This window comes from Helianthus annuus, chromosome 1 (assembly GCF_002127325.2).
Source record: "Helianthus annuus cultivar XRQ/B chromosome 1, HanXRQr2.0-SUNRISE, whole genome shotgun sequence".
Classification (NCBI taxonomy): Eukaryota; Viridiplantae; Streptophyta; class Magnoliopsida; order Asterales; family Asteraceae; genus Helianthus; species Helianthus annuus.
The window spans coordinates 125,738,851-125,758,259 of NC_035433.2; positions in this window are offsets into that span (position 1 = coordinate 125,738,851).

Consider the following 19,409-nt stretch of genomic DNA (forward strand, 5'->3'; position numbering starts at 1 on the left):
GATGTATCGAACGGTTTGGTTTATGATTTATACTTAAAACAGTTGGAAGAAATCGAATCGGACCTTAGTATATCGAGTTGTATAACTTTTTTATATTTTACATGTGCCTTTAGTTATTATATGTTGTGCTAGACACATAATCGGTCTTTACTTAACAATAGAATACGAGGAGTCGATCTATTAGGTTTAAACTGTTGGAACATTATCGCCCCTTTATTTTAGTTGTATTTTATGTTGTTTTTATGATAAAAGTCTAATAAGCTTAAACCGTGAAAATTAAACCAAAGCCGAACGACCAGTAATGGTTTGCTTTTAGACCATGCGTAATGGGCATTATAGAGGCATGAAAGAGTTTGATAAAGCCCCTAGCACCATCCCCTTGGGCATTATAGGGGCATGAAAAGGGAGAGACATTTCTAGAATAATGCCCAAAGAGAAGGAAAAAATGGTAAGTATTGAATGAAAAGGGCATTAACCATTACACATTTTTTGTAGGGGCGTTATAATGTTGATGTGGCGAAAAATGCCCCTTAGAGGGCGTTAACATTACACATGGTCTTAGTTTACAATGCAAGAAACCATTTGCTAACGATTAAACTCACGGTTTAACTTGAAAACCTTTAAAACAATTAAATACCCATACTTTTAATGCGTATGAGATTTATCGATTATAATGACAATTCTATCTATTTATTAATTAACTTTTCTTTTAATAAAGGAAACCAAATTGAGACGTCTTCAATACATAACTTATTTTAAGTACCCGTAAGGTTATATATAGTAAGAAAATGAGAGTGAAATATATGGTTACCTAATGGCATGTAAAATGAGAGTGAAATGTATGGTTACCTTTTTTTTAACGGTAAACTTTTTTTTTATTCTCTGTTGTCTGTGTGGCTTGAATTCAAGACCTCTCTCAAAGTACTTTAAATGTTTTGCTTTTGCCAATGATGAACCCATTGGTAAAATGTATGATTAACTAAAGGCATGTAATTTAAACAATGAAGACATAAATTTACATTGTTCTTGTAGCTTTCTGATTAAAATTATTATCTACTAACGAACCCCCATTCCTATAATCATAAGATTAAAAATAAATAAATGGTTGTTTTTTGTAAAATCGTATAAAAACTTTAGATGGAGCAATTTTACAAAATTTGTATTGAATATGAGAAAAAAATACCAAAAAAAGTAATTCAAGATTCTAAATTTAAGCATACGGACATGAGTGAGTAATCAAAAAGAGTTAATTCCATGTTTTATTGACGTGGAAGTTGGAGTTTACTTTAACATATACAGAAGTAAAAAAAAAACTAATTTTTGACAAATTTAAAGTTCAAAAATAGGTTGATTCTAACAATTTTTTTCCCATATTCATAACTATAAATTTTTAATTGAGGCTAAAATAATAATTTATGAAAAAATGAACGTTTCTATAAACGGTAAGGATGAAGGGAGTGATTACCTAAGACTGTGGGTATGGTGGGGTGGGGGTTTGGGGCGTGGCCCGACACGTGGCTTGGATGGGTTTTGCTGGGCTGAACCACATTGAAGACGGTATGGTAAGGCGGGGGTTTGGGGCGTGGCCAGCCCAAACCTCCATATTTATATTTTTTATAAACAAATATATATTTTCAATAATGTTTTTTAAATAAAAACCGCTTACATAAAACATTCCTAGTGCTTGGAATATTTTTTCTTTATCTCTTCTCTCGTCTCCAACATAGTTCCAACTCTTCACCTGATAGGTGATCGATGGACTGAGCTAGAAATTTCATATCATCTCGTCTTTGTTTCAGGGCATCCCTAACTTCTTTGCTCTTCCGAATTTCGGCCCTTTGTTGCTAGAATACGTTAAATGTATCTAACTTGCATGCAATGTCTTCTAACTGATCGTTGTATACTCCCCTACGCAAGCCGAACTCCCCACTGAAGGCGATGGCGTACCCGACCTTGATTTTTGAGCGCGCCTTTTTGAGGCATCTTTTCCGTATTCTGGCCGGTTTGGCGAATCATCCACATCGTCGTCCAACTCTTGATCTCGTGCATCCGATTGGGCTTGGGACGAGGGTGTCCTTGACCTTTTGGAAGACGTGTTAGTTTCTCTTCCACTGGGGATATTCGCCCACTTGGGATGGAACTTACAAATGTCCCAACAATGCATGAAACGGAAATCGCTCCCCACATTTGATTTGTATGTAACCAATGCATTTGTAACAAAGTCGGCTTCAGTTTCACCACTTTTTGGGTTTTGCTTTGCCTTATGTAAATAACCACTAAATTTGGTGAGTTGCCCGCTTATCTCGGTCAATGCTTGTTGGGTATTTTGGTTTGACACTGCTTCACACCCAAAAAGAAGGGAGCTACGTCTGTACTTCGAGGATAAGCTATCATTTTCACGATAAAGCTCCATTTCCATTTCTTCGTGGAATGCTTTATTGACCGCGTCCCACAAATGGTTTCTATGTTGAGAATTTCCTATTTTAATAAAAACAACATTTAATATATTACAAAGTTATATAATAAAAAACATAAATATTAAAATAATGGCTACAAAATTTTTAAAAATACCTAAAATTGGATGTAGAGATTTCTGAACCCAAGCCTTCACCAATGCAACTTCTTCTTTAAGGACCCATCTTTGTTGTTTTCGTTTGGCGCTTTCAAGTGTTTTCTCGGCCTCGGTTTTTTTCTTGTGACTTCTCTTCTTGGGTTTGGATGTGGAAGAACCATCTATGGGGTGTTGAGTTTCGGAGACGGTTTCGGTTTGGGAAAGGTTGATGGGCATTTGTGGAATCGGGCTAGGTATAGAATCGTCGGTGTGAGGGAAGTTAGTATACAGAAGATTCGAGAGAAACGATGCGTAACCAGCCATATCCGGCATAGTGGAGTGTATTAAAAATGGAGCAATTGGACGATTGGATGGTGAGCTAGGTGTTTCTTGGTATGCCCACGGATTGTTCAGGTCAAAACCATGATTATGAGGATTCATTTTTCGTATTGTGGTTGGATGAGAATTTTTTTTTTTTTTAAATAAGATAGAGATGATTATAGAAGAGGTGGAGTAGTTGTGGAAAATCAATAGAAGTCTGAGTATTTTTAGTGAAAAAATAATTTTTTTTACACATAACCGTTTGCCAACGGCTAGCCCAAACGGCTACTTGTCTTGGCCAATGAGAACCCGCCATGTCATCTTGATAGCTCCGCCCAACGCCTGGGCTGAAACCCCCGCTCAAGGGGCCACGCCGAAACCCAAGCCCACCCGGGGTGGTGACTTGGGCGTTTGTTTACCTAATGCTCAAAAACGTTGGCGGTTGTTTTCCTAATGGGGTTTAGGTAAACTCAGAGGCGTCTCTGAGAATTCACGTACCCTGTTCGAGCTCGAAAAAAAATGTGCACTTCCGTAATGTTTTATTATTTTAAAAAAAAAATCAAATTAGTATTGGGCTCAATATACTTAATGCCAAGTAACTAAATACTAAACCATAAAAAATGATTTGTAAATGGGCCTATAATGGAATTGGTATGTGTTTACCTTTTTTTTCTAAAAAATAATCTGTATATATCAAATTTTTTTAAAAAAAATCACGTGCCCTTCGAAATCACAGGCCTTGTGCGGAGGTCCTTCCCGCACACCATCAAAGCCGCCAATGGGTAAAATATTTAAAAAAAAATGTGTGATTGATTGAGAAGGAATGGACCCCATCACACACCCATCTCTCTTCCCCCTTCCTCCCTCTCTTTCCCATCGGTAAACCTTCACCGAAATTGGCCATCTATTTGGTAACATGTGATCGGTAAATGTGTTGGCGGTGGTCACCGAGCGATGCCGAGTGGGTTTACCGCCTCCACTCCGCTTACCCTAATTCCAAAATGTCATTTTCAATATAAAAGTCATAAACTTTGATTAAATGTTATTTAATATTATTTATTGTCTTTTAATATCCGTTTTAGCTTCACTCATACGGTTTCTATTTTCTAAGTTGCCTCCTTATAACATATATATGGGAAGTTAGAAAAATCGGATATTAGTTACCTTGACTTTGAGAATGTTCGCTTCTTCCTTCAATTTTTTTACACAACCCTAAAAACAACATAAAAATAAGAGTGAATTTCAACGATTGTCCTTTATATTTATACCCATTTTCAGGCGCTGTCCTTTATGTTTAAAATTGACGAGTTTTGTCCTTTATGTTTTCATATCATACACGTTTTGTGTTTTAGGCCTAACCCAGTTAGTTTTTTCAGTTAAATTATGTCATATGCTTTGCACATGAGGGCATTTTTGTTTATTCAAAGTTAAGTTCAACAGTAGATTTACAGCTCAAAGCTTCTCAACCTTTGAATTGACAAAAAATGCCCTCATGTGCAAAGCACATAACCAAATTTAACTGAAAAAACTAACTGGGTTAGGCCTAAAGGACAAAACGTGTATGATATGAAAAACATAAAGGACAAAACTCATCAATTTTAAACATAAAGGACAGCGCTTGAAAATGGTTATAAAGATAAAGGACAATCCTTGAAATTCACTCTAAAAATAGTTAACTTTTGGGTCGACGAGTTTAACTCATACTCATATAATGAATAATGTTCAACTCTTCTAGTTGTACTGCAACTAAGGGACATGTTGTACTCTTCTAGATTATGTTTAAACGTCTCATGAAATATGGTGTCGTGATAAGGTGTCATTCTAGGTTGAGGGTTCAGTTGCTGTAATGTGAGGTGCAGGTATTAAAATATTTAAGCGTAGGTTAGTTTGTTTTATAAAAATTGTACAAAAATAAGCAAGTTAATATGTCAACCTTTTTAAAATTTGAATAGTTTTTAATTTAAGTGTAGGTTAGTTTGTTTTAAAAAAAGTTGTAAAAAATAGGCATGTTTTAAAATTGGTATAGTTTTTAAGGTATAATATATGAGTTCAATTTGTTAGGTCATCCGTAGTCATAAAGTCCCGGGTGGACGTTATGCGACAAGTGCCGAAATGCGTAAGAGAGGGCTTTATGGGGTTTTATATAACTTGAGTGTGTAGTGGGGTTATACATGTATAGGGCTTTATATGTATGTATGTATGTATGTATGTATGTATGTATGTATGTATGTATGTATGTATGTATGTATGTATGTATGTATGTATGTATGTATGTATGTATGTATGTATGTATGTATGTATGTATGTATGTATGTATGTATGTATGTATGTATGTATGTATGTGTGTGTGAGTGGGGAAGGAATCATGACGCCGTGATAATCATCGCGGGAGGACAAAAAATTACCCCATAACGCCCCCCGTAATGGTGTTCCGGGCGCTATGTGGGCATTATAGGAGAAAAGGGCGCGACATACAGTCCCATTACACATGCTCTTAGTCAATTTACAACTTGTTTAACTCGTATACAACTTGCTAATATGTTTATCTTCTGTTAACTAGTTTACAACTTAATTACAGCTTATCAAACTGTTTATGACTTGTAGCTCATTTGAGCATTTAGATAAATGCGTGTACAGGTTAAACATGTTGAGTTCGGTCATGTGGTTTTAAAAAGGGGTGTGTAATAACCGAATCGTTAATCGAAACCGCATTGAAAACCGACGAAACCGAACCGAAATTAACTAGACCTGAATTAACCAAAAGTCGGTTGTCGGTTATTTTTTTTACCATCGGTTAACCGAACCGAACCATTTATATTTTCATGTAATTCTAGTTTTTATACCACTATTTCATATTTTACACTTTCATTTCATGTATTTATACATCCATTTCACTTATTTATACCTTCATTTCATATATTTATACCTCTATTTCATGTATTTATACATCTATTTCATTTATTTATACATCCATTTTATGTATTTATACCTCTATTACATGTATTTCTAAACAGAAATTTTAGCCCTTGTTTGCTTTGGTTATTAACTGACCAATTAACCGGACCGATTAACGGATGAATTCGGTTGCGGTTATGGTTAATGCTAATAACCGAAACGAACTCTGCACACCCCTAGTTTAAATATATATAGCTATAAATTAAGTTGAAGTCCTTTGAAACGAATAAATATATAAGTGGTATTTGGGTGCATCAATTTCATTATGACATGCTTCTAACGGTCAACATTGCGACTTTTGGTTAAGATCGAATCGAAGCCAAAAGAAGGGGGGGAATAATCATTTAGCACACTTTTATGTTAGATAAATTAGTCTTTACGCTAATTTTTGTTGAATGGGTAAAGACTAGTGTCTTTATAAGTGTAACGAGAACCACAGTTAGGTTGATGGGTGTGGTTTCATGCCCCATGTAACATCATCAATTTTAGCTCCTCTCCTCATAGGGCCCCTACATCACCCCGCCTCTGTCAATGGGGGCGATATCCTTGGCCTCCTTTAAAGGAACATCGGATGTGAGCAGTGGTTGACCCAGAAATTTTTTTCATGGGAAGCGGAATTTTGTAGTAGTCGATTGTCTGCCACTAAGTATTATAAAAAAGTCAGTTTGATTCGGGCCGGGTCGAGTCTGTGTATCTTTGAAATTCAAACCATCTTCAAAAATCAAAATAATTGCTTGTACTTACATTGTTGTTATCCGTTTAATATTTTTTTCAGTATTTCTTTTACAGAGGCTTTTAAACAAAATTTTATATACACTAAACTTAATACCACTATTTAATTAGCAAAACCAAAAATAAATTAAATTGAGATAGCCTAACTTAAGTTGCTTGCATTTTTTAAACTAATCAGAAAAGTGTTATCTTTCGTGTGAACAAAAAAAAAAAGAATAGTTTTTTTATTAAATCTAAAAAGATATTCACCAAATTGATATATGTACACAAAACAAATAGACTAACAAAAATAGATATATGGATTAAGAAGTAGCCAAAGAAGCTAAAATCTACCTCATGAGTTTGTTATATTTATTTATTTGAAAATTAAATAAGTAAGATGTTTTTTGCGTGTATGTTTGTACATCAATCAGCAATGTACTAGCTTTGAAAAAGGAAATAAAATATTATATATTAATTAAAGATGAGAGTTATAGGTCTAAAACACTTCATCTTCTTCATTTTGATTTTCATCTCTTTCACAATCACAGCTTCACATGCAACTTCAGCTTAACAATTTTTTTACCATTTTTCTTTGGCTTCACATCTTCTTCATTAGAGTCAAGTTAAAAGGGTGCGATTTCAAATTTTCAAGGAGTGCAATCGGAATTTTTGTTTAAAAGTTACACTAACTTTTTTTCTTTCAAGGGGTGCGCCCGCCCACCCACCCACGACTTAACCTAGGTCCGCCCCTGGATGTGAGGCTGGATGGTGTGGTATAAAGCCCCTAGGGGCTTTATCACGCCACCTCAGCGTCACCTCACCGGCACGTTACACAGTGGGCTTTAAAGCCTATTCCTTTAACTTACATGCAATGGTTTAAAGCTCTCATCATCATTACCTAATTATTTTATTTTTTATTTATACATTTTATTTTTTTTTAAATTAAATGTCAATTTTAATAACTAGAGAATTTAAAAAAAAAAAAACATAATTTCATTAAAATAAAAGAAAACATTACAAAGTCCTAAAAATGCAAAGTTAAAAAATAAAGTACTAGAAAATAAAAACTACATATATTTCGCTCGAATTTGTGCCTTACGAGCCTTCAAAATGACTCGGTCCTCCTCTGCTAGATGTGAAAAGTCTTTCGCGGAAAATTCCATGTCTTTCTGGATTTGTTTCTCCATTTTTAGTTCTTACTCTTTTTCCTTCATTGAGAAAAGCTTGTTGAGTCTATTGTCGAACTCGCCCAACCTTGATGGGCCATTCGATGGCGTTGAAGAAGTCGTGTCTCGTGCTCGTGCAGCTGCCTTACTTTTATCCCTACCCTTTGGTCGTGGCAGCTCTTGCGGTTGGGATTGTTTGGTGTACTTTGCCAAAACGGATGGTTCGGATGACAGATCCCACACGTTTTGGTTGTTGGGAAACATTGTGTGATTATGAAAAAAAAGTGTAGAGATTTGGTATAAAGAATAGAGGTGCAAGGGATGAAAATTATGAAAAAAAAAAATTGAGTGTTTATAGATAAATTTTAAAGTTTAAAATTAATTTTTTTTTTGGAATGTTACCGTTCATCAACAGTCATTTTGACCATTCTCACATCGATCCACTCAAAATTTGCTCGTTAACGTGCTGGCGGAAGGACAATGACGCCTCCCCCCCCCCTTACCCGCGGCGTTGTGGTCGATGGCGCCCCAGGGCGCTACAGTGGCTGAGGTGGCGGGGTGGCGTTAAGCCACACCCCCTACCTGAGTGGAAGAAATCAATGAGGCCCACCTTCATCAAACAATCAGATTTTTTTACTTATCTTTTTTTTTTAAATATAGTTTAAAGGGGCTTTATAGAGGGCATTATTCCACATCAAGCAAATTATCGATAAAGTCATGCTTATGTGTCGCCTATGTAACGTTTACGTGACGTGATAAAGCCCTCTAAACCACACGCACATGACTCTGACCAGTTGAACTGGCAAACGAGATTAATGGGTGGATCATATTTTCAGCTTTGAGTTTTTTTCTTTTTTATCAATGATGATTCATTTATTACCTAATGCTTCATATTTGTTTAGTTCATTTCATGTTTCGTATTTTGTTAATATTGCTTATCTGTATTAAAAAATAAAGTAGTTTTCCTTACGTGGGTTTATTGTTTAAGTGGGTTACTTATATGTTTGGGCTTTTTTATTTAGGTTGGTTATGCAGGTTTATTGCATTTATTGGGTTTTTTTTTTTATTTAGTTAAACTTGAGTATTTACAAGGTTAAACTATGGTCAAGTCACCTAAATCTTTATTGTTTTGTTAAACCATCTCATGCTTTACAAGGTTAAACAATGGTCAAGTCAAGTCACCTAAATCTATATTGTTTTGTTAGAATGTCTCATACGAGCGTGAATGAAAAGTGTTGCTGGCTAGGCGACACCTCATTGTTATAAAAGTATCAAAACTTGTTATTTCTCATTGATAGAAGATTTACATTTATACAAAAGGAGTGCTAAAGACTAGGAACTAAAGATTGCTAAAGACTAAATGGTGCCAAAGACTAGGAATTAAAGAGTGCTAAAGACTAGGAACTAATTACATAGTAAGTTACAACAATTAATTAATTTTGAAATTCAATTTTCTTTGGTGGGAAATTCGGTTTTGACCGAGGTGGTTTTAATATGCCCCCGCAAGATGGACGATCGTGAGAGGAGACCAATCTTGGTAGTGAGAAGCTGGAACCGTTGTCGTAGTAAGGGCTTAGTTAAAGCATCCGCAAGTTGATCGTCTCCGGAGATGTGAGTGACGCGGATAGTGCCGTCTTGAACCTTTTCACGAACGAAATGAAAATCTAAGGCAAGATGCTTCATACGTGAGTGGAAAACCGGATTTGCTGAATAGTGTGTTGCACTTAGATTGTCACAATAAATGGTAGGGGTAACCGTGGATTTGAAGCCGAGTTCAACCATCAAGAAGATGAGCCATTGCACTTCGGTTGTTGTGGAAGCTACAGCTCGAAATTCAGCTTTGGTTGATGAACGGGCCAGTGTCGGTTGGCGTTTAGAACTCCATGAGATTGGGTTTTGACCCAGGTAAACAATATAGCCGGTTGTGCTTCGGTTAGATGGTCGATCACCGGCCCAATCCGCATCAGTGAAGGTGTGGAGTTGTAGAGGCGAGTGACGTCTGAAAAATATTCCATGATTTAGAGTGCCATGTAAATAACGGAACAATCTCTTCAAAGCTTCCCAATGTGTAGTAGTTGGCTTATGCATGAACTGTGAAAGCTTATTAACTGTAAAAGAGATATCAGGACGGGTTAAAGATAAATATTGTAATGCTCCAACAAAGGCACGGTATTCGGTCGGGGATGGTAAGGGGTCACCATCCAATACATTGATAGTAGGGGAACTAGACATCGGTTTGGGCGACGGTTTGCAATTACTCATGTTGGCTTTTGTGATAATGTCAAGGATGTATTTTGATTGAGATAGGAATAAACCATGGTTGTGAGGAATGACCTCGATACCAAGGAAGTAGGAGAGGTCGCCAAGATCTTTTAGAGAAAATCTAGTGGCAAGTGTTTGGATGAAAGAATTAATGAGAGATGGATTTGCGCCGGTGATGATTATATCATCAACGTAAACTAGAATGAAGATAGGAGAAGATGTGACTTTGTTGATGAAGAGAGAGGGATCGGAGATAGAGAGTTTAAAGTGAACCGACAGAAGATAGTGTTTGAGTTCGTTATACCAAGCACGGGAGGCTTGACGAAGACCATAGATAGCTTTGTTAAGTTTGCAAACATGTGTAGGGTAGGAAGGATCCACGAACCCGGGTGGTTGAGACATGTAAACCGATTCGGTTAAAGTGCCTTGTAGGAAGGCATTGTTGATGTCGAGTTGGCGTAGAGGCCAATTGAAGGAAGTGGCAATGTCAAGAATGAGGCGTAAGGTAGCGGGTTTAACCACGGGACTAAAGGTTTCAACATAGTCTAAGCCGGGACGTTGGTGAAAACCTTTAGCGACAAGTCTCGCTTTAAGGCGATCAACCGAACCATCGGGTTTGAATTTAGTTCAGTAGACCCATTTACAGCCAACAAGGTTAGGAGCGTTATCGGGAGGAACAAGTGTCCAAGTTTGGTTTCGTTTGAGGGCGTCAAACTCGGATTGCATGGCCTCTCGCCATAACGGTTGTTTGAGGGCTTGGGTAATACTAGTGGGCTCGGGGAGAGAGTGAGGTGTAGAGTGATATAAGACGTAGTCGGAGTTGTGGTATTTTGGGTTTGGTTTGCGAGAAGGTCTAGTTTGATATGAGGCGGTAGTAGTGGGTTCGGGTTGTTGGGAAGAAATATGGTCAGTGGGTAGTGAAGTAGAAGAGGTGGAGGAGTCGGATGAGATATTTGTGGGGGAGGGCAATGAAGGTGTAGGGTTGGCAATATTGGAGGGTGGAGGTGGTAGGTCGGTAGGTGGAGGTGGAGGGTCGTTAGTAGGGGTTTGTGTAGGTGGGTTAGAAAGGGATGGTGTAGTGGCATCGATAGTTGGGGCAGGGGGGATGGCGATTGAGAAGTAGGGGAATGGGATGTTGAAAGAGGAATAGATAGGGTAGTGAGAGGTAACCGTGTGTCAGGTGAGGGTGTGGAGGGGGTAGAGGTTTGAGAAAGAGATTCATAAGGAAAAATGTGATCAAGAAAATGAACATGACGAGATGTGTAGATTCGATTAGTAAGAGGGTCAAGAAGATGGAAAGAACTTTGAGAGGAGGAGTAGCCTATAAAGATACACGGGGCCGTGTTCACTGAACACGCCCCCGTGCCCAGGCTTCTGTTTCTTTTCTTAAATTTTTGTCACTGGCACCTAAACACGGGGCCGTGCCCGGTTCCCACGGGGCCGTGTCCAGACTGCCAGTAACATGAAAATTATGCTTTTAACACCATTTTACACATTCAATCAACCTAAAAACTTATTTTTGGGACACATTGAGGACAACGTGTAATTTAAGTGTGGGGGGATGCTAAAACCTTGAATTTTGCAAGTCCTAATAACAAGCCTTACACAAAACTCTATTGGAACCGCTAATCACCCCAAATTTTTAAAAAAAAAAAAATTCATTTTTTTACTTGTCTAAGTTTAAGTTGGGAATTCAAGTCTTAATAAGGTTATATTTTTACAAATTTACAACCGATAGCGTCTTGATAAAAAGAACCAACATAAGAAAATTATGAAAAGGCATGACAAACTTAGTTAAAATACGATTATATATACTTGATCACATAAAAAAAACCTTTTCCCACAAAAGTGAGTTTTGAGCCTTTAACGAGCATACAAATATATATATCTTTACACTAAATGCTCATTTTTCGTTTCTTGTGTGAATAGCCGCTTGGTTCATACGACTTTAGAACTTGCCACAACAATACATTCCCGGTCCTTACCAACTTAAACCCAAGTAACTAAATGATGGAGGCATTAGGACTAACCCTTTTTCATTCTACACCATTATTTTTTTTTTTTTTTTTACCACCTACCCAAAATCCCCCTAGTTAACCCCTTTGAGCCTAAACTTTTTCATTTCTTAACCCAAAACAACCCTTTTTTACCCACCTAAACCTTTTTATTTTATTTTTTTAGTAACAACGTTCGGTTCTCTTATGACTTCCTTAAAATATATATATATATATATATATATATATATATATATATTTCGATGAAGCTAAAAAACAAAGTTTATCGAATATCTTTGTTTGAACAACCCATCGAAATAAAATAAAAATAGGAAAAATAAAAAGTCTTTCAAACCAACGTTTGTTACGCCTTTCGCCCTTTTTACTAACCACTAACCCAACCACCCACCTTTAGCCCAAGCCAAAAAACCCATAAAGTCCTCTTAATATTTACAAAGGTATATAGTTAAAAAGGAGGATGATTGATTGCTTGGCAAGCTTATGGTAGAAGTAAGTTCCATGCCGCTCTCGAGTGATTCACTAAAAATACACCTTCGGCCGAGTGTTGAGTGATCTCCCGTGAGGTATGTGAACTTGTATATATATGAGATTTAAAAAAAAAAGGTATGTTATGCCCAAATAAGTAATTTATCTTAAAGAATGTTTTTAATAAATCATGCCGAATAGGATTGTAAATAAATAAAAATAAAACCGCAATAAAGAATCTTGGAAATCCCGACACTCTATGACAAGCCCAAAAACCTTCTCTTCTACCCATTCCATTTGGGAGTGAATAAAGCCACATTATAAAGAGTTTTGCTTGAGGACAAGCAAAGATTCAAGTGTGGGGGTATTTGATATGAGCAAAATGCAACATATAAATTATATTAAATGTGGCATAAAACTAACCCTTTTTTAGTACTAATGTTGGAAAAAGTGTGTTTTTGTCTTCCTTTTGTATTTTCAGGATTAAATGAGCTCAAATTAACAAAAGAAGCAAAAAGACAGCAAAATCTAACATAAATACAAGAAAAGGAACAAAAGTGGAATGCCCGACCCCTCAACAGCATCTTCCCAAGCAAAACCAAGGACACAGAAGACTGAACACGCCCCGTGCTCAGCGAGCACGGGGCCGTGCCCAAGAAGCAGCAGAAAATACAAACCTTTAGAAGCTTCTATTGCCCACCACGGGGTCGTGCCCAGTGGACACAGGGGCGTGGCCTGACTCCTGCAGGCGCATTTATTGTAATTGCGAATTACAATTAATGAGGAGAGAGACAAGGATGGACACGAGGCCGTGCCCGAGCTTCTGTTCAGCCTATAAATAGGAGTGCTTGGAGACATTTCAACTCATCCCTTGGCACACCACCTCTCTCACACTTCACCCACCACCCACCACCACCATAACACCATCATCCACCACCATCATCCATTGTCCATCATAGAGTGTGTGAGTCGTCTCGGGATCCAAGATTGATCGTAAGAGTTCTTGACAATCAAAGGCCATGTTTGCCTAAGTCTCTTACATCACTTGGTGAAGACAAGTGTTTAGTGTAATACTTTTTATTTTTAATCTTTTGCACTTTTTAATTGGTTTTGTATTAATGAGTTTAATTACTAGTTTCTTATGTTGAAGGTGATTCTTCCTTATCGTTTGTCCGTGGTGTCTTGGCATTATTTTACTGTCTATATAAAATAAAAGATTTTCACCATTCATATCTCCACGGTCTATATGGAGGTATGTTGGCTACCTAGTCGGGGGTTAAGGGAACGGTTTGGTAAGAGTCTTGCCGTTGTTCAGCGTTTAGAGATCCTGCAAGGGACCTGGGTCAAATTTAGTAGGACCCCCTTCAATGCCCAAAGGTATTGGATGGCGGGGGTCCAAACTCTTTGATCCCCTCATAAGTTAAACTATTATTAAAACTTTAACCCAGCTATTTAGGACTGTATCCCTGTTGACTCAGACTACTTAGCTGAGGGTAACGTCGCCTTCAAAAGAGGGGCCTACCACATTTTGCATTAATAACTTAATTAATTATCTTTCAATAATCCGACCCTTTAGGATTGTATCCTTGCTGATTCAAACTACTGGGTTGAGGGTAACGTCGCCTTCAAAAGAGGGGCCTACTACAATAACTAAGATAATCTCTTAAACAAGTGCAAAAGTGCGAAAATAATCAAAGGTTACACTAACACACGAGTCGGATCCAAGTGATTCATCTTGTCTATCTGTTTTTATTTTTATTTTTTTTCAGCATTGTAGTTAGTTTTATTTTCTTAGTTTAAAATCTTTTTCTAACATTTTGATTTGATTAGACGTTGAGGATAAACCGGTACTAAAAGCTCTTGTGTCCTTGGACGACCTTGGTATATTACCAACACTATACTACGTCCACGATGGGTGCACTTGCCCATATGTGTGTTTAGTGTTAGTAAATATCGTGTTTTATAAATTTAAAACTTGGCTAAAAATGTAAAAAGGGCTTAAAATATACATCTAAAATATATAACACCTTGCACACATCAGGCGTAACCAAGGATAAGATAGGCAACCAAAACCATGAAGTTTTTCATAGTTTGGATGGATACGAAAGAGACGAAAGTAAGGAGAATCATTGTTTAGGGTGGCGGTAGGTAGTCTATTTATGAGATAAGTAGCGGTAGTGAAGGCAAATGGCCAAAATTTTAGGGGCATATTGGCATGAGAAAGTAGGGATAGAACGGTTTCGACAATGTGACGATGGCGCCGTTCAGTGTAGCCATTATGTTCAGTTGTGTGAGGAGGAGATGTGAGATGAGAAATGCCACAAGAAAGTAGGTGAGAGGATAGTTTGATGTATTCTCCACCATTGTCTGAAAATAATTGCTTAATTTTGGTTTTGAAAAAATTCTCAACAAGTTTTTGAAATCGAATGAAAGTATTAAGAGAGTCCGATTTATGTTTTAATGGATAAATCCAAATGTATTTTGTGAAATGGTCAACAAAAATTATGTAATATTTGTAACCATCAAAAGATGCAATTGGAGATGACCAAACATCAGAAAATATTAATTCTAGAGGTGTATTAGAAGTTAAAGATGAATAAAAGGGGAGTTTGTGACTTTTATTAATGCAACAAGAATTTCATGATTCATGCTTGCTAGAAATAAAGGGAACAAAGGAAGCTAAATGTTGTAAAACACGCAAATGTGGATGTCCTAGGCGGTGATGCCAGGAAGACTTATTGGTGGTTTGCAAGTGAAAAGCTTGAGGAGACTTGGTTGATGAGAACTCGTAGAGACCATGACTAGTGATTCCCCGAAGAATGGTTCGGCGAGTGGGAAAGTCTTTGATGACAAAATAAGAAGAGAAAAATAAGATTAGTATGTTGTTATCAAGGCATAAGCGAGAGATAGATATGATGTTACGGGAGATAGAAGGAACACAAAGAACATTTTTAAGAACAACAGGAACATTAGAAAAATAAAGAGTCATGGTGCCAATGTGAGTAATTTTAAGAGACGAACCATCACCGATGATAAGTTCCTCGGTACCATTGTATGGGTTATGCATAGAGAGTGTACTAAGATCATTGGTAATGTGATGAGAAGCACCACTATCCTTCAACCAAGATAAATCAGAGTCCACAGTGGGGTGTGTTGCCATCATGTGTGCTTGGGGTTTTGGTTGGTTATTGGATCGGTTGTAAGTTGGAGGTGTGATTGAGGGATGAGCTTTCTTAAATAATGAGCATGAGGTTAATGAATGTCCTTTGGTAAAACACCATTGGCATTTACCAAGGAAGGGTCGTTGGCTAGGGGCGGAAGTGGGTGTGGGAAGCAGGCCAGGGGCGTTGGTAGAAGTGAGTTTTAGAGATGAAGGGAAGTTGATCATGGTGACCGATTGTGTGGCCATGGAAGAGAGGGTGGTTGTGTTTAGGTTTTGCAAAACCTGGCTGATACCATATAAAAGTATCAAAACTTGTTATTTCTCATTGACAGAAGATTTACATTTATACAAAAGGAGTGCTAAAGACTAGGAACTAAAGATTGCTAAAGACTAGGAATTAAATGGTGCTAAAGACTAGGAATTAAAGGGTGCTAAAGACTAGGAATTAAAGAGTGCTAAAGACTAGGAACTAATTACATAGTAAGTTACAACAATTAATTAATTTTGAAATTCAATTTTCTTTGGTGGGAAATTCTGTTTTGATCGAGGTGGTTCTAATATGCCCCCGCAAGATGGACGATCGTGAGAGGAGACCAATCTTGGTAGTGAGAAGCTGGAACCGTTGTCGTAGTAAGGGCTTAGTTAAAGCATCCGCAAGTTGATCGTCTCCGGAGATGTGAGTGACGCGGATAGTGCCGTCTTGAACCTTTTCACGAACGAAATGAAAATCTAAGGCAAGATGCTTCATATGTGAGTGGAAAACCGGATTTGCTGAATAGTGTGTTGCACTTAGATTGTCACAATAAATGGTAGGGGTAACCATGGATTTGAAGCCGAGTTCAACCATCAAGGAGATGAGCCATTGCACTTCGGTTGTTGGGGAAGCTACAGCTCGAAATTCAGCTTTGGTTGATGAACGGGCCAGTGTCGGTTGGCGTTTAGAACTCCATGAGATTGGGTTTTGATCCAGGTAAACAATATAGCTGGTTGTGCTTCGGTAAGATGGTCGATCACCGGCCCAATCCGCATCAGTGAAGGCGTGGAGTTGTAGAGGTGAGTGACGTCTGAAAAATATTCCATGATTTAGAGTGCCATGTAAATAACGGAACAATCTCTTCAAAGCTTCCCAATGTGTAGTAGTTGGCTTATGCATGAACTGTGAAAGCTTATTAACTGTAAAAGAGATATCAGGACGGGTTAAAGATAAATATTGTAATGCTCCAACAAAGGCACGGTATTCGGTCGGGGATGGTAAGGGGTCACCATCCAATACACTGATAGTAGGGGAACTAGACATCGGTGTGGGCGACGGTTTGCAATTACTCATGTTGGCTTTTGTGAGAATGTCAAGGATGTATTTTGATTGAGATAGGAATAAACCATGGTTGTGAGGAATGACCTCGATACCAAGGAAGTAGGAGAGGTCGTCAAGATCTTTTAGAGAAAATCTCGTGGCAAGTGTTTGGATAAAAGAATTAATGAGAGATGGATTTGCGCCGGTGATGATTATATCATCAACGTAAACTAGAATGAAGATAGGAGAAGATGTGACTTTGTTGATGAAGAGAGAGGGATCGGAGATAGAGGGTTTAAAGTGAATCGACAGAAGATAGTGTTTGAGTTCATTATACCAAGCACGGGAGGCTTGACGAAGACCATAGATAGCTTTGTTAAGTTTGCAAACATGTGTAGGGTAGGAAGGATCCACGAACCCGGGTGGTTGAGACATGTAAACCGATTCGGTTAAAGTGCCTTGTAGGCTTGTAGGAAGGCATTGTTGATGTCGAGTTGGCGTAGAGGCCAATTGAAGGAAGTGGCAATGGCAAGAATGAGGCGTAAGGTAGCGGGTTTAACCACGGGACTAAAGGTTTCAACATAGTCTAAGCCGGGACGTTGGTGAAAACCTTTAGCGACAAGTCTCGCTTTAAGGCGATCAACCGAACCATCGGGTTTGAATTTAGTTCGGTAGACCCATTTACAGCCAACAAGGTTAGGAGCGTTATCGGGAGGAACAAGTGTCCAAGTTTGGTTTCGTTTGAGGGCGTCAAACTCGGATTGCATGGAGAGTGTACTAAGATCATTGGTAATGTGATGAGAAGCACCACTATCCTTCAACCAAGATAAATCGGAGTCCACGGTGGGGTGTGTTGCCATCATGTGTGCTTGGGGTTTTGGTTGGTTATTGGATCGGTTGTAAGTTGGAGGTGTGATTGAGGGATGAGCTTTCTTAAATAATGGGCATGAGGTTAATGAATGTCCTTTGGTAAAACACCATCGGCATTTACCAAGGAAGGGTCGTTGGCTAGGGGCGGAAGTGGGTGTGGGAAGTAGGGGTGAGCAAATTAACCACCATAACCGATTACCGAACCATAACCGACGTAACCGAACCACTAATAACCGATAACCAATATAACCAATGGTTATGATTATGAAACTTTGTATAACCGCTCAATCGGTTATGGTTATGGTTATGAAGCTTTGGTTAACCGAATATAACTGAAACCGAACCGAAGTTGTGATGTTAACCTTATATAATAGATTTGTGTTTTACAAAACCATATAGAAGGTTTTTACTAAGATAAAAGTATGTTAGTAACAAAATGATCTTTATGTAGATGTCATTTATTTTGATAAAGAACTAAGGTGTTATGGCCATAATTGTTTTTATTTGAGAATTACCTTATTAAAAAGAACTCTAAATCGGTAGTTTAACCTAAAAGTTTAGTCTTCGTTATATTATAAAATAGGCTCATGCTAAGTTCAAACCGTGCACAACCCTATTTATTTCAAATCTTGCTTGGTTACTTAACCGAAATTAACCAAAACCGAACCATAACCGACTTCATAACCGATTAACCATAACCGAAGTTTGGTTATGGTTATGGTTACCAAAACTCCATAACCGAACTAGCGGTTATGGTTATGGTTAATAGTAAAAACCGACCCATGCACACCCCTAGTGGGAAGCAGGCCAGGGGCGTTGGTAGAAGTGAATTTTAGAGATGAAGGGAAGTTGATCATGGTGACCGATTGTGTGGCCATGGAAGAGAGGGTGGTTTAGGTTTTGCAAAACCTGGCTGATACCATATAAAAGTATCAAAACTTGTTATTTCTTATTGATAGAAGATTTACATTTATACAAAAGGAGTGCTAAAGACTAGGAACTAAAGATTGCTAAAGACTAGGAATTAAAGGGTGCTAAAGACTAGGAATTAAAGAGTGCTAAAGACTAGGAACTAATTACATAGTAAGTTACAACAATTAATTAATTTTGAAATTCAATTTTCTTTGGTGGAAAATTCTGTTTTGACCGAGGTGGTTCTAATAATTGTCACATAAGCATATGTGGAAACAACACTAACATGTATGGAGAGGTGTAGTGGTGACGTGGGTGTGAAACATTTTGTAATAATTAGCTAATTCTTATTTTTAAGAATAAACTGTCAAATTGTCCCTGAGGTTTGGACAGTTTTGCCACTTTAGTCCAATTTTGAAACATTTTGCGTCTAAGTCCTGTGGTTTCATTTTTTTTGCCATTTTAGTCCAAAATCGTAACAGAGTTAAATTTTTCTATTAACACTAGAGTTTTTGTCATTTTCTTCCCTTTTAATGAAGGGTAGAATTGTCTTTTTACGTCTTTTTTTGTGATTTTTTATTTTATTAATATGTTGTCATAATATACACACACATATATATAGGGAAAGGTTCAAATGAAAACCACTAGTTATCGCGAAAACTCGAAAATTAACTAAAAAACATACCATTTTTTTGCATACCATTTTTTTGCTATTTAAATT